The following is a 17,420-nucleotide window of genomic DNA, read 5'->3' on the forward strand; positions in this document are numbered from 1 at the left end:
GTGCTTAGGGATCAACTTTATCCAACTTTGTGATCTTGGGTTTCTGTCATTCAAAGATCCTTAGAGCATCTTGCAGCATTGAGTGACTGACAGGCAGGAGGGCTTTAACAGAAACAAAAATGTTTAAGTTTCTTCAACAAAACCCACTGTGGGGTCAGTGCTCTCTCTGGGAGGGGTGCCTCAGGTGTCAGGCCTGCCATCGGAAGTGGTGAGGGTTTGTGGCTTTGGACCACGCTAATTAACGAACGTTTCCTGGTCATTTCCTCTTGGTGAGAGACGTGCAGTACAGCCAGGGTGCGTCTCTGATGCACACATTCACTGCTACTCATGCAGGGCATCTGGAGACTATTGATCTATCAAAATCATTTTTCTAAAACAACTCAGCAGCATCATGAATATAGCACGGGTTTTGCTTACATATTTCCACTCTATTCTATCCATACTTAATTAACTGTTAAGAAAGTTGGAGGCAATTCAAACCTTTTATTATTTTACTTTGATTTGTTTACGTGTTCAACAACTATGTATTGCAAGCTGGCTACGTGCCCTGTTCTGGCTAGGTAGTGTGGAGAAGAAACGGTTTGTCGTAGCACAGCTCTCCAGGACTTCTGGTCGCTGTTGCTTGGCAAGTGTGCTAGATGTGGATCGGGTGTGAGTGTGATACAGGAAGGGCATCCGTCTGTGGTGTGTGCTGTTCGTGGGGAAGCTTTCTTCAGCATGTGACATTTGCATCAATAGACAGAGAAAGTGGAGGTGTTTTCTCAGCCTGAGGAGCACAGACGGCAGTGTCTTTGGAGGTGACAGAACATGGTGCGGCATTTCAGGCGAAGGCAGAATGTGTGGCTGGGCTTTAGAGAAGGAAGATTTCTCTTCCCACTCAGCAATGTGTGTCTTTAAAGGAGAGACACTCAGGTGAAAAGACTGATGTTTTTAGACAGTTTCAATGGGATCTTACTGAGAGGTGAAATCATAATGAAGAAGGAAGAGGGACAGACAGAGAAATTAAGGGTGGCGTTGGACTAGCAAGCCAAGTGGATTCACAGAATTAATTTTACTCATTGAACATTTTGCATTCATGTTTCCTTTGTACTAACTGCTTTACAGAGCTACTGAGTCTTGGATGCCTTAAGGTTTTGAGTGTACAAGGGGCACCTCCCTGGATTTATCTTCACCAGTGTTATATGGGTTTTGCTCCTTTTAATTGATCACGAATGCATATTCTGTGGTCAGTCTTAGATAAACTATTCTTTATACAATGACTGAGTCTCCATTTTTTGAATTTTTTTTTTTAGTTTTTAAATAATTTATTCAGATTAAATCCCAATTGTTATCTCCTCACTTGTGTCTTCCCATTCCCCCCTCCCTCCCTCTTTCACCCTATTCACCTTCCCTAGGTCTGCGATAGAAGGGGACCTCCTCCCGCAACAGATGATCACAGATCAGGTCTCATCCAGATAGCCTGCTTCTCCTTCCTCTGAGTGCCACCAGGCCTCCCCACCAAGAGGAAGTGGTCAAATTGGGGTCACCAGAGTTCATATCAGAGCCAGTCCCCACTCTCCCCACAACCATGGAGAATGAGCTATTCATTGGCTAGATCTGAACAAGGGGTCTAGCCTTACTGCATGCATTGTCCTTGGTTGGTACAACAGGTTGTGCAGGCCACCCTGGGTCCAGACCTGACTACCTTGGTGGTTTCCTTGTGGGGCTCTGAACCCTCTGGGTCCTTCCATCCCCTCCGTTCTTCCATTCCACTCTCAGCACTCCACCTGGAGTCCAGCAGCATATCCTTAGTTATCAGGGAAATGCAAATCAAAACAACTCTGAGATTTCATCTTACACCTAACAGAATGGCTAAGATAAAAAATTCAAGTGACAGCACATGCTGGCGAGGATGTAGAGAAAGGGGAACACTCCTCCATTGCTGGTGCAAGTGCAAACTTGTGCAACCACTTTGGAAATCAAACTGGTGCTTTCTCAGGAAATTGGGGATAGTGCTACCCACAAGACCCAGCCATACCACTCCTGGGCATATACCCAAAAAGGCTCCACCATACAACAAGGACATTTGCTCAACTATGCTCATTGAAGCCAGAGTCTGGAAACAACCTAGATGTCCTTCAGCTGAAGAATGGATAAAGAAACTGTGGTACATTTACATAATGGAATACTACTCAGCTATAAAGACAAGGAAATCTTGAAATTTTCAGGCCAATGGATGGAACTAAAAAAGATCATCCTGAGTGAGGCAACACAGACCCAGAAAGACACGCATAATATAAACTCATAAATTGATATTAGCCCAGCATAGATGTACTCTGAGAGACTACACCCAGCGGGAGATGGAGACAGATGCTGGGATTCCTGCCCATTCTTAAATGTATCAGAAAGTCCAAGATGAGACATGGAAAGAAGGCTCAGTGGGTAAAATGTTTGTCATGCAAGTGTGAGAACTGAGGATTCCATCCTCTGAGCCCACACAAAGGTGGGAAGGTGTTATGGCCACTAATAATCCCAGAACTTAGAAGGTGGAGTCAGGCAATTATCAGGTCAGGCTCGTTATCTAGACTATATGGAATCAGTGGGCTTTGGGATCAGCAAGAGACCTTGCCTTAGTAAAAAAAAAATGTGGATAGATGGTGGAATACACATGACCTTATTTTCTGTCTTCTACATGAATGGCACAGACCATGTGCAAACATGCATGTAAAGAAGCTTTCACACTTGTGTGCAATATGGACCTACAAATATAAGTGTGCTGACACACATGGAAATACTCAGAAGCACATATGTACACTACACACACCCTAAAATAACTCAAAAAGACACAATCTACAGTCTGTGTCATCTCCGCATACTTTTCAAGGGACTTTAGCCTAAGACCAGACTAGGCTGAGCTCCTGTGGCAAGAATAAAGGACACCATCATATGATTTAACTCACACACTGGGAAGTGAAAGGAGAGATTGTGGGACTTTGGAATGAATAGTTATGCATGTTTTCCACTTGAGGAAAATTTCGTAATAAACTTGAAAACTGTGTTAGTCAAACATCAGCCCGTAATTCATTGGTATTTTTGAGCGTGGCTGACTGTGTGGACTATTCAAAGGTCTCAGATATATTAGGGATCTGACTGTTCCCTTTTAAAAGCTGAAAAGGGATATACTGTAATGTTTTTAGCTTGATTTACATTTCAGAATGGAATTTGGAAACGTCTTAAAGCTTTATTCCACCTCTCCAAAACATTACTGACTGACTCAGACATTTCATCTCCTCCAATCAGAAACATTTTATAATAAAATTTACTTCAGTTAATATGTAAATGTTTTCTTTGGTGATTGGAGAGGGAAGATGTTGATTTTAGGATGGAAAAAAAAGTTTAGGGCAGGAAGCAGAGAAATTCTGTCGAGTACAGGAAATAATTTTATTTATTTCTTACTTCGGGGCAAAAATATTGTGCAATTTAAAATAATAAATGAATTTAATATACACTATTTATGCGATATAAATGCACTACATGCACTACACATAAGTTTAGACCACAGGACCTCTCATAATTTTTTGTTTCTAGATGTTGTGTGGGTCCCATCACTTGCAAGTGGCTCAGTGACTACCCAGTAAGTCTCAGAAGCTCTGTTGGACCTGTTGTGTTCTTTACCTCAGGCAGAATTCTTAGAACCTAAGGTCTGCCTGGATTAGTGACAGCAGCTGTGCAGCTTCTGTGTGGTCACTTTTCCATTCACGGTTTTCTTCCCTCAACCAGTTCAATTTCACAGACAAGCTACCATCCGAATAGGACATGTAGGCTTGATCTCGGGCACAGCCTTTAGAGGCATAATACTGAGATGTGATGTGTTCGCACAGCTCCCTGGACCTTTAAGGTATCCATGGCAGGACAGCATCCTTTATCAAGTTTTATGGACCAGGGGAACTCTAAGACATGCAATGCCACATAAGGCCATGAGACTCTACTCTCAGCTCTTTTGTAAATTGTTTGCTCTTTTATTCAAGAAAGATTTGAGGAAAAACTAACTCGAAAGTTCCTCTCCAGGGAACTGAATGGTTCATAAATTATTGCTTTCCTTGCATCCTTTCTGTGAAATGTAGGAGTCTTTTTTATACAATAACAAATACTTGGAAAGCAACTTAACTGATTAACAAGAATTATGTTAGCATTGTAAGCACAGCCTTAATTACCCCGGGTTGGTGAAGTCAACATGCTTGCTAATTCATTTTGCCCAGGGGAAACACATGCATTTCCCACTAAAAACTGACAATTCAACCCTGGCTTATTTCATTTTTAGTGAAAATAAAGTTCTGATACTTTTTTTCCTGTCAATTATCACATTGAATTTTTTAAAATAATGATTTCTATATGAGGTGCGTGATGTTAATGTCTAATAAGTATGCATAATTTTAAAAAATATTGAAAATCCAACAACGTATATTATTTTCACATAAACATAAATTGGGCAAATACCATGTTTATACGGATATAGGTATATATGTACTATGTCAAAGCTTATATCATAGATGAAAATCAACTCAGCTCAAACACAGAATCAAGATGAGTGGATTCTAAAGATGTGTACATTAAAATATAACAAATCAAAAATCAATTGAATATATATATAATATATATAGTATATATAATTATCACGTTTTTAAAGCTGTGAAACACCATGTCTGTTAGGATAATGAAGTCCTTTATGCCTTAAGACACACACCCTCCCCCCGCTCAAGCTCTGTTTAACCCCTAATGTACTTCAGATGGCGTAGAATGGCTTAGATAGATCTGTACATATATGGAGTCACAAAATATCTGCCGCCTTTGGTCTGTCCTCCTGACCCAATGTACTTACTTCACAGTTTGTGTTCTTTGATATTGGCAGTTTGTGTATACTGATATTGGAATGAAGTTCATGCAGTTAAAAATTTTGAACGATGTTAGAGTAACTTAAAGCTTGTGGAAACAAAATGAGGCATAACCTGCAGCATCTCTGCATCTACTCACATCCTTGACTTTCCCTGTGAATGGCACCTTGGACATCACACATCTTCTATAGTAGCTGGGCCAGTACTGCTTTACAATTCATAACTCAAGTCCAGTGTCTGCAGCAAAGCTCCCTCTTGGTGTACCATATGATGTGGTGTGTGTTTGCACAATTGCACAGCACCATTTGTCTTTTATTATGGTGTTTGAAGAATAGTCTCACTCTCTTAAAACAGTCTCCTCACTAGTCCATCGCTTTGTCTCAGTAACTTTTCATTCTAGACCTTTTATTTTTTTTCTTTTTCCTGTCTCTGCAGTTGGGTTTTTACAGACTTGGGTATCTTTGGAATTAGGCAGTATGCAAACATATCGGACTGACTTCTCTTACTTATGAAACTATATTCAATGTCTCAATGGCTCCGTCTCCATTAAACAATAATATTTCTGCCCATTTAACTCATTATTTACCTGTCAAAGGGCATATTGGCATTTTCTGAACTAGTTTTATTATGATTATAGATGCCATAAACCCTTGCTTGAGTTTGTGTATGTGTGTGTGTGTGTGTGTGTGTGTGTGTGTGTGTGTGTGTCTGTGAATGTAAACATCTTCGATCAAAATCATGTAAAATGCCCAAGGATGCACTAATTAGGTCATGTGATAAGACTATGTTTACCTTTACAAATATTTTTAAATCATTTAAAAATGTTCGTGCAGTTCTGCATTCTCACAAGCAATAAATGGAACTATTTCTCCTTGTTCCTTCTGACTCTGCAGTTGTCATTGTTTCAGATTTTACCTTAGTAGTCAGGAAGTGATCTCACATTCCTACTGGGAATAATTTCAGACACATTTTCCTTGGCTCTATTAGGTGTTGGTTTAGACCAGTGGTTCTCAACCTTCCTAACCTGTGAAACTTTGATATAGTTCCTCATGGTGTGGTGAGCCCCAACCATAAAATTATCTTTGTTGCTAATTCATTACACTAATTTTGCTACTTATGAACCATAAGCAAATGTCTGGTATAGAAGGTATCTGATATGTGACACCCATAAGCGGGTCATTTGACTCCAAAGGACTCACAACCCACAGGTTGAGAACTACTGCTCTGGATTCTTAAAAACTTTTGAGTTGTTTTTCTTAGTACGGTTTAGGTGTGCTTTGTGTTTTGTGTGTGTGTGTGTGTGTGTGTGTGTGTGTGTGTGTGTGTGTGTGTGTGTGTCAGTCCTTTAGATAAGAAAACAGCAGCATCATTTCTTAGGTTAATCTTTTCATTATCTTAACTGTGCCTTTGCTTGGATTCATTTTAAATTTTGACAAAATCCAACTGTCTTGGTATTTTCTATTGCTGTGAACAGATACTGTAAGACACTATATATATATGTATATATATGCCATTTAATTGGGAGCTTGCTTAGAGTTTCAGATGGTGAGTCCATGGCCATGATGGCCGAGGGCATGACAGGAGGCAGGCATGGTGCTACAGCAGGATCTGAGAGCTTGCCATCTGAGCCATAAGCATGGGCAGAGGGGGAAAGGGGGAGAGAACTGGGAAAGATATAGGCTTATGGGGGCAGGAGAAAGAACTCTAACTGGGAATGATATAGGCTTATATGGGGGAGGGAGAGATCTAACTGGGAAAGAAATGGGCTTATGAGACTTCAGAATCCCACCCCCAAGGACAGCACTTCAAAGAATCCACACCTCCACATCCTTCCCAAATAGCTCCACCAACGAGGGGCTGAGAATCCAAATATATGTGCCTATAGGGCCATTCTTGTTCAAACCACCACACCATTTTGTCTACATTTTTCTTTAAGAATTGTGCTTCTTGTGTTTTATCAAAAAGTTGTCACTAATCCAAAGGAATCCCGAGTTTTCTCCTCTGTATCCCTTACACATTTGAGAGATTTGCCCTTCATGTCAAGGTTTGGTTTTTTTTTTTTTTTTTTTTTTTTGTCCACTCTGAGTGGCTCAAGCTAATTATTTAACTCATTCTGTATGTCAATGCCCAGGTATTCCAGTACCAGTTGTCAAGAAGATATTTATTTTTATTAATCATATTTTATAGAAATGAGATGCTTTATTTAATCATCTGAGTCCACGCTTTTTCATTGCTAGATTTTAGCTTCTTCCAAAACATCAGGCATAGAACAGGTGCATGGAAACGAGTAATACATAGTCAAGTTGGCTTTTTCTCAAATTATAACACCGTTTTACCTTCCACCATGAGGCTGTGAGATGTCCAGGTTCTCACACAGCACACATGGTAGTCGATCTTTCTGTTGTATTTTTTCTAGTTAGCATTCAGTAACATCCCATTAATTTGAATTCTCCAATTGATTCAATAGAAGATGTATTACAGTATGTTTATTGCATTGTTGTTTTTCTTTGCAAAAATATATTGAAATATCTCCCCTTGCTGAGACTTTGTTGCAGATATTCTAGTATCCAACTTGATATGAAACAGCTAGAGGAATGGTAATTCTGGGGCTGGTAAAAATGATCAGAACTGATGAGCATGAAGTAGTCTTACGGAGGACCTGAGTTCTGTTCTCAGCCCCCACGTCAGGGGGCTCACAACCACGTGGAAGTTCAGCTCCAGAGGAGCTAACACCCTGTTCTGACCTTCTAAGGAACTGTACTCATGTGAACATAGGCATAGACTCTCTCTGTCTCTCTCTCTGTCTCTCTGTCTCTCTGTCTCTGTCTCTCTGTCTCTGTCTCTCTCTATCTCTGTCTCTCTGTCTCTGTCTGTCTGTCTGTCTGTCTGTCTGTCTGTCTGTCTCTCTCTCTCTCTCTCTCTCTCTCTCTCTCGTATCTGCCCACACAATTAACAGAATATTCTTAAATAAATAGTAATGCTATTTATTTAATAATAGCTATACTTGCTTGACTTAAAAATAACCCTGAAATGGGAGCTCTATTTTTGAACTAAGTCATTTAGTTCTTGCCCCTTTATTAGATAATGTTGGAGTCTCTGAAGGATTAAAGATTTTGTTACATGCTGCTTGCACATTTTCAGAACTAACAAAGAATGTTTTCTCTTTAAACAGGAAATGAGCTATTTTGTGTTCTGAAAAGTAGACAAACACCATTCCCACAGCACTCGTAAAAGATTGTTGTGTTTGGCTTTGGGTTTGCAATAGCATGGAGCACTGGAGAATTATGAACATTTATTTGGCCATAACAAAAACAAATATTTGTTGCATTATGTGAAAATGATTTCATATAACTCACATAGTCTGTGAAAGCAAAACTCACCCAATAGCCACACATACTGCACCTCGCATTTGCCAACAGCTAAGTAGATGCTTGGTGAAGAAAGTCACTGTGTGGCTACATCGTATCTTTCATTTTCCGTAGATGTACGTATCTTGAAATGTTTAAAGTATGTAAAATCTAGTAAGAAACTGACTACTGATGCACTTATAATCCTTTGTATATTTGAATGGTTATATCAAACATCTTTCACAGAAAGAAGACAGGTATTGCACATTTGTATTCGGTTTTGTGGTTTCATTTAAAGACAGATGAGTTAAATCCCATGGAAATGAAATTCAATAAAGTTTAATTGGACCAAGTTGAACTATTGCATTCCAGGGTCATTATACCATCTGTTTCCACAAAAATGTTCATTTAATTTATGTTGTTGTATTAACAAAAACTACAGAAACTAATTTGTCTAATGCTTTTCATTAATAACTAAGTATATTTCTCTTAAGATCATATTTGTTTGGACATAGAAAGGCCCAGGGACAGTGCCTATTTTGATTCAGTTACGTATCATATGATAATACATATTGAATATACCACTTCTTAAGTAATACAACTACAATTGGGAAAACTAAGTAAGAACAATCTAGAATTGAAAATAAGGACATTTGCCTCAAAAAGTACTCTTTTATTATATAAAATTGCAGAAACAATTCTTGTTTGAAATATTAAACGCAGCATTATATTATAATCCAGGTTTGTCCTTTACATTTGTAGGGATATGGGTGTGGATTACACACATATATATGCAGATATATACATATATATATATGTGTGTGTGTGTGTGTGTGTGTGTGTGTGTGTGTGTGTGTGTATACCCACATAAATATGCATGCTAAAGTTGTACAATAGTCTATAGAGACTCAAGTTTTCTTTCAGTCTTTGTTGAGAAGTGTTTATCAAAAGCAGGCCTACCTAGGCAGTTTTTAACTTTCACTATCATCATTGTGTGTTCAAGATGTGTGCCTGTGTGTATGTGTGTGTGTGTGTGTGTGTGTGTGTGTGAGAGAGAGAGAGAGAGAGAGAGAGAGAGAGAGAGAGAGAGAGAGAGAGAGAGAGAGAGATATGTGGGGGCCCCAGTAGAGCAGTGTGCATGTGGAGATCTGAAAACAACTTTGCTGAATCCGTTCTCTCCCCCATCCTTTTCATGGGTGAAAGGTTCAAAGTAACATTGGAAGGCTTGGCCAGGCACCTTGACTCACAGAGGCATCTTGCTGGATACCACATAAAACCTTTTTCATGAGACCACTATCACTTTTGGAGTACTTATCAAGCTTTACATTTGACATTGGCTTAAATTTTAGAATCATATTATTTAGTGATAGATATTTCTCAAAGTAATGCTCAAGAGGGATTTGTTATAAGTAATGCCCATTAACCTAAACTGCATTCCTTAAATTTTAATTAACATGGATTTTTCTGAAAGTCTAGAGCTAGAAAAGCCACTGCCTATTTATTTACCTGGTAAAGGTTATTATCAACAGTTTCATCTCCTAGTGTATAGCACAAGCTAACTTGGCTTAGTATTTATAAAATGCTTTACAGTTTACCGTCTTATATCAGATTCTATATAGATGTCTTTCAAATAACTGTTATTGTTTATTGAATCACCTCTTGAAACAGGTTCACAGAAAATGAAGGCTCAGATTGTTTTGTAAATTAAAATGTACTCCACAGGGAGAGATTGAGGGAGAACCAAAGTGAGCTATGGAAAGGTATTCTGAAAGAATAGTTTCCAAAGAGCCTGCATCAGTCTCCTTAGTGAGTTGACAGTGTTTTGAAAATTCTTGTGAACAAATTTGACAATGGGTTAGAAACAATTCTTTTTAAAATACCAATATATTTTTCTTATAAGACTAAAGTTCTGGACCATTGCTGCATACTATGAAAATAAATCATAGAGCTGGGTCTCAGAATTAAGTCTGTGTACAACGGACCATATGAAAGCCAATGACAGAAGGGAAAGTAAACTTCAGTGAAGGGAGTGGTGTCAAAAATATTTACTTTGTGCAAAGCCCAGTGGTTGGTAGATCATGAATGTAGGAGTTGAAATAAACTGTTAAAGATGAATTCTCAGCCAGAATATTTTATGATTTGAAAACAGGTAATGAAAAGTTCATGACCCTGAAAGAAATGTGTATATATCTTCAATCCCAGAAGAATGCATATGTAAACACACACACATGCATGGTCACACATACGCAGGTGCACACACAGGCACACACAGGCACGCACAGTTATACATACACACACACACACACACGCATGCGCGCGCGCGCACACACACACACACACACACGTATTAGAAGGACTTGAAATAAATTACCAATCCCATAGCATTTAGAGTCTTAGTGTATTTGAGTGAGGTTTCACCCTCAGATCCATTCTTTTACCATGAAGCAGGTTTTGTGTGTGTGTGTGTGTGGTGACCATGGAGTTGCACTTGTCCATATCTTAATGGACTGCCACACCCAATCCTCTTTTATATAGAATCAGCCTGTACACCTCACATAGTTCTCTTTGCGGACATTATTAGCCCCAGAATCACTGCCTTGCCCAGCCAAGATCCTTTGAATGTGATGAAGATGCACATTATCAGCCTTCGCCTAGAGGATCAATCTCTGTTGCCGCAATGGAGATCCCTTCCTATCTCAGTTAGGTCTGTATGGAGGCACAGACACTAGACATTAATTCTTCAGGGGACACATGTGCTGAACAGGCACAGTAGAAGATGTTTGAGACTTTCATTTCTTTTCAAACTTCTTGGTGCTCATTATTTTCCAGTTTCTCGACTGTTGCTCCATCCCCCAACGTTGAGGTGTTGGAAACTCACAGTGAGAGTCCGGGCTTGTATCGGACCATCTGGCTGATTCTCAATGGGACCTGGAGCTTTGGCACTGAGCATCAGTCTAGCTGTTGCGAAATTAGTTGTATAAACATTTTAAGTGAAGATAAAGGAGACACAAAGATTAGAGTAGAAGAATGGGAGAGAGTTCGAGCAGGTACAAGGTACTTGAGGCTCTGAATCAATAAAACCGATGCTTTTCATAGCCAAGTAGAAGGAAAAAGTGAAAACTACAGTATATGTCCTGCTATGTTCAGCTGAGGAAAATTGTAGAGAGACACTCTTCTAAGAAAAAAGGGGTCATCAAATAGTGGATAGTTGGAATGTTTACAGTTCAAATGCTGTTCACAAACAAGTGGATATGTAGAAAGATTTAAGAATAGATATGAAGAATAGTTATGTGCTAATTAAGAACCACTAAAATTGGATGAGGGTTAAATAAAGAGGATCTAGACACTGGCATTTGATGGTATTTTAAAACTCAAGTTCTAGAAATAGGTGTTTTCAAAGACATGTTAGAGTTTTGTTATCACTCCAATGCATTAGAAAAATAATCGAGAAAAGTTCTTTAACAACCATAAATACCATAAAAGGACTTATTTTATTCATACTAATGCGGTAAGAATAAAGAATTCTTCATATCTGCATGCATCGTTCAAAATATTAGAGTTAGTATGTGGGGACAAAGAGCAGGAAAAGAAGAACACATAGGGTAACTCATCTTTATAATGAAATGAAGGCAAAGAGGCAATACTAGCTGGTAGCGGACCTTATGGCAGTGGCTGGCATGAGAAGCCATCACAGACAAGGTTCAATGAGTGCATTTGTGAATTCGTATTTGTGAATATGGTGGATGGGTTACAGGAAGATGATGTTTGGGAAACTCATTGAGCTATATTCCCATGATGCAGGACCCTTTCTTCACCTGTGCTTTGTTGCACTAATAAGATATGGTGGTAGATGTAATCAGAAAAAGAAAAAACAAAGGATAAAAAGAAGTTGGACCATAGAATATGGACAAGAGAATAGGCCATCAGTACAAATCAAAATACAGTCTCAAAAGAAGGGTGTGAGTCAAGCAAGAGCTGTTCGTGACACTGTCTTTATGGAGCCACCACACTACAGAGTCATGGATCCTTTGGGGTGAAGACTCGTTCACTGTAGGTAGACCAGCAATAGCGTTGGGTCCCACTCTTCTGGAGTTAATCCTGAACTTTGATCCTGAGTACCACCAGAGGTATGGAAGGCTCTATCTTTCTTTCCACTCCTCTGGTGATACAAATCAAGCTTTTGGCTCCAGATCTGAAAAGTTCCTTGTATAAACTGAACAATATTATAACAGGCTTTCTTTGCTGTTTTTAGGGTTATCATTGTCAACTGTCAGATGGGCCATGCTAGTCTGAATGTATGTGTGACCTATCCACCTGACGTACTGTATATGGTCATATCTCATTGGTGTTAGCTCCTGATAATTGACAGGTGATCATATTGGCCATGCTAGTCTGTGATGGCATCTCTTATGGCTACATCCATAGTCACATCTGGCTAATAAATGAGAAAACATCAATATCCAGAGATACAGTATCTGCCCTAACAATCTTTAGTGAGGCCTTTAAAGCTATCTGGGGACTGTAGTGTAGCAACTTCCTTTACTAGAAAATCTTCCATCTTGGAAGGAAGCCTATTAAGACACAGGGTGTTTCATTTTTTTAAGTTAATTTATTTATATTACATCTCAACTGTTATCTCATTCCTTGTATCCTCCCATTGCTCCCTCCATCCCTTCCGCTTTCACTCTATTCTCCTCCCCTATGTCTGTGAATGAGGAGGACCTCCTCCCCCTCTATATGATCATAGGGTATCAAGTCTCTTCTTGGTAGCCTGCTATGCTTCCTCTGAGTGCCACTGGGCCTCCCCATCAAGGGGACGTGGTCAAATATGGAGCACCAGAGTTCATGTGAAAGTCAGTCCCCACTCTCCACTCAACTGTGGAGAATGTCCTGTTCATTGGGTATATCTGGGTAGAGGTTTGATGTTTACTGCATGTGTTGTCCGGCTGGTGCCGTAGTTTGAACAGAACCTCTGGGCCCAGATCTGTCCATCATAATGGTCTTCTTGTATGTTTCTAGGACCCTCTGGACCCTTTTATTTCCCCATTCTCCCACACTTCTCTCGCCTAGAGGCCCAATAGGATGTCCTCACATCTAGTCCAATTTCCTGGTAAGTGAAGACTTTCATGAGACATGCCTCTTGGGCTAGTGTCCAATTATAAGTGAGTATATACTATTTAAGTCTTTCTGCTTCTGGGTTAATTCACTCATTATCATCATTTCTAGTTCCATGTGCTTGTCCACAAATGTTGAAAATTCCTTGTTTTTAATACCTTAGTGGTAATCCATAGTGTATTTGTACCACAGTTTCTTTATCCATTCTTCTACTGAAAGACACTTAGGCTGTTTCCAGGTTCTGGCTATTATGAATAAGGCCACTATGAACATGGTTGAGCTTATGTCTTTGTTGTATGCTGGAGCATCTACTGGGTATATTCCAAGGAGTGGAATAGCTGGTTCTTGAGGAAGCCCTATTCCCAGTTTTCTGAGATAACTCCAGATAGATTTCCAAAGTGATTGTACAAGTTTGCATTCTCACCAACAATGAAGGAGTGTTCCCCTTTCTCTACAACCTTGTGAGCATGTGCTATCATTTGGGTTTTTGATCTTACCCATTCTGATGGGTGTAAGATGGAATCTCAGAGTCATTTTGATTTGCATTTCTCTGATGGATGACAACAACATGAGCATGCCCTTAAGTGTTTCTCAGCCACTCGATATTCCACTGTTGAGAATTCTCTGTTTAGTTCTGAGCCCCATTTCTCAATTGTGTTATTTGGTTTGGTGGTGTTTAATTTCTTGAGTTCTTTATATATTTTGAATATTAGACCTTTGTCAGATGTAGGGTTAGTGAAGATCTTTTCTCAGTCTGTAGGCTGTCACTTTGTTCTCTTGACAATGTCTCCTGCCTTACAGAAGCTTCTCAGCCTCATGAGGTCTCATTTATTAATTGGTGACCTTAAGGCCTGGGCTGTTGGTATTCTGTTCAGGAAGTTGTCTCCTGTGCCAATGTTTTGCAGGCTCTTCCCCACTTTTTCTTCTAACTGATTTAGTGTCTCTGGTTTTATGTTGAGGTCTTTAATCCACTTGGACTTGAGTTTTTTGCATGGTGTCAAATATGGGTCTAATTGCATTTTTTTTATGTGTAGACATCCAGTTAGTCCAGCACCATTTGTTGAAGATGCTAGCCTTTTCCATTGAACAGATTTGGCTTCTTTGTCAAAAATAAAGTGACCAATTGTGTGTGGATTCATCTCTGGGTGTTTGATTCAATTCCATTGATCCAATCCACCAGCCTATTGCTGTGCCAGTACCATGCTGTTTTAATTACTGTTGCTTTATAGTACAGCTTGAGATCAGGCCTGGAGATTCCTCTGGAGGATCTTTTATTGTACAAGATAGTTTTAGCTATTCTGAGTTTTTTGTTTTTCCATATGAAGTTGAGATTTGAACTTTCAATGTCTTTAAAAAATTGTGGGATTGCATTAAATCTGTAAATTGCTTTAGGTAATATGGCCATTTTTACTATGTTAATTCTCCCAATCCATGAACAAGGGAGATCTTTCCATCTTCTGATGTCATCTTCAATCTCTTTCTTCAGAGATTTGAAATTTTCTTCCAAACAAGCCCTTCACCTGCTTGGTTAGAGTTACTCCTAGATATTTTATAGTGCTTGCGGCTATCATGAAGGGTGTAGTTCCCCTAGTTTCTTCTTCTGCAGAGAAGTCCTTTGTGATACAGGAAGACTACTGACTTTTTAAAAAGTTAATCTTGTATCCAGCCATTTTGCTGAAGGTGTTTATCAGCTGTAGGAGTTCTCTGGTGGAATTTTGGGGGTCACTTATGTAGACTATCATATCATCGACACAGGGTGTTTTAAATAAAGGTGAAACATTCCACCCTGAAGGAAGGTTCCTTGAATTGTAGTAATTGAGTAACCTAGGGTTTTAGGAAGTCCTACTTTAGGAAGACCAGACCTACTGGGTACCTTCCCCAAGTTTATATAAGCTGTAAGGACTCCTGAGACACACTTAGACCAGCTGAGCTGCCTGGAAGGATCTGGTACCAGCCAAGCTGCCTGGAACCTGGAAAGGACACCATCCAACCTGTTGAGCTGCTGTGTGCAGTGTGCCACAGGTTCCCAGCTTTAGGAGCTGTGACTGTGCTGGGGCAGGCTTTGAGGATGCTGTTATCTTTATGTTATTTCTACTTCTATAAGTAACCCCTCACCTAGCTTTCTGTAATTAACCCCAATAAAACACAACGGCTCACCAAACTAGACTTTGGTGGTATCCTTACTTTTATCTGCTCCAGTAAATGTCTGGTCGTGTCTCTCCGGGAATGGTGTCACACAATGGAAGAATAATGGGAAAATGAGAAGTCAAACAGCATGAGGAAATCAAGTCTCTATTGTGGGAGCTTCTCGAATGCTTGTAATTAATTATCCCTGAGGCAAGGGGGCTGCTGAATGTTTCAATTCTTTTGGCTGGTTGAACAAGGTCTGGTAGCTTCTACAATGCAAGAGCTGCAGAAGCAGTGGGTGTTCCATCCTGTGTCACGGTGTAACATCAGGGGTGGTTTTTGAAAGCATCACACCAAATATGCAAACACAAAGCAGTGGGCATTTCCCAGCAGTTAGCCTTTTAGCTTGTAAATAGGCTATGCAGAGAACAGAAAAACCCAAACTCGCTAACCTGTTAGTGTTTGCAAGCAGAACCTTGCTTGTTTGTTTGTTTTCTGATGATGGCAAGAGGAGAATCAGCCACATGTAAATCTGATTTTTTCCTTCACATATGGCTTATTAACCCCTAAGCATCACAGTGCTTTCTGTACAGCTACACACCCCGTCCTTAGTATGATCTCTCCCTTGAACAGGAACATTTTGCTTTTACAATAAATAGCTCTGGGTCTGTGGCAAAAGACAAAGGACCATGTAGACACTTGAACTGTATAGTTCCTCATGCGTAATCTGAGGCTGGGTGTCAGGGTACCAACTGAGTGTTCACCGTTGAAACTCTAGGAGAGGGTTCAGCAATAGCAGTGCATGTGTGCTGATTAGATAGGTGTAAAACCAAAGGCTCGATGGCCAGAATGTCTCGGGGTGAGACAAGAGTGGAAAGGCTCGATGACGTTATGTGCTGTGGTGAAATAGAATGGAGGAATTTTAAAATGAGAGTTGCAAACCACTTTTGGGAAGCTGGCTAATGATGAGAGCGAATTATGTTTAGTTGCTTGGTTCAAAGTCAAGGGGCGTTACGTATTTGTAATCTTAAGAGTCATTGGCACATCAGTGTAACACACTCTATTACTCAACATTTAAACACGCACTTTTATATCTTCCAGCTAACATACACATTTTAAGCAGCAGAACTGTAAAATCCCAGTAACAAAATGTAAGTGTTAGTGGTTAAAATAAAAAAGAAAAAGACATTCAATTTAGTGCATTTAGTGACTATGTCTATCTGACAATTAATTTTACATTATTTCTTAAAAAAAAAAAACAGGAATGCCTGTATACTCATTAATGCAAGAAAAAATATGACAATTGAGGAGATGCTGCTTAATGCGTTCACAGCTACCAAGCGACTGAGGTGGGGTTTCAGCTATTGATTGGCTATTTATTGGGTGCCGTGAATTTTTAATGGATAAGGAAAGGACATTCACTCAGGGTTTAACTGCTTCCCAGCTTTATTGGGCTATAATTGACAAATACTGAATTTACTCCACACGTACACTATGGATTTAATGTCCATGCACACTGTGAAATGGATGACAAAGTTAAATTAGCATATTCATCCTCAGGATCTATAGTTACTTCTATGTGTGTAAGAGAGAGACTTAAGCAATTCAAGTGACATTGCCTTTTAGGTCATGGCTGTCTGGGAGAGTTGTCCACTACATAAAAGTGACACAATCTATTTTACTTACACTTAACTTTTCCTTGTAACCTCTGTTAATCTTCACCTGAAATCTTATGCAATAATCTTCAATTAACAGAACAAAAAAAAATTAGTTTTTTACCCCGGGACCAACACATGATAAGTAGAATTAAAGTTTGCATTTAGAACAAGCATTTTGATCAGAAGATCAAGGCTAGGATTATAACAGCTTCGCATCAGTCATCAAAGGTTAAGAAAGCAACTGCTGTCCGATTCAAGAAAAGGCTGATAAGAGATAATTAGTTTTATGATTGTACATATTA

The sequence above is a fragment of the Acomys minous genome (assembly GCF_964271855.1).
Source record: "Acomys minous genome assembly, chromosome: 13".
Lineage (NCBI taxonomy): Eukaryota > Metazoa > Chordata > Mammalia > Rodentia > Muridae > Acomys > Acomys minous.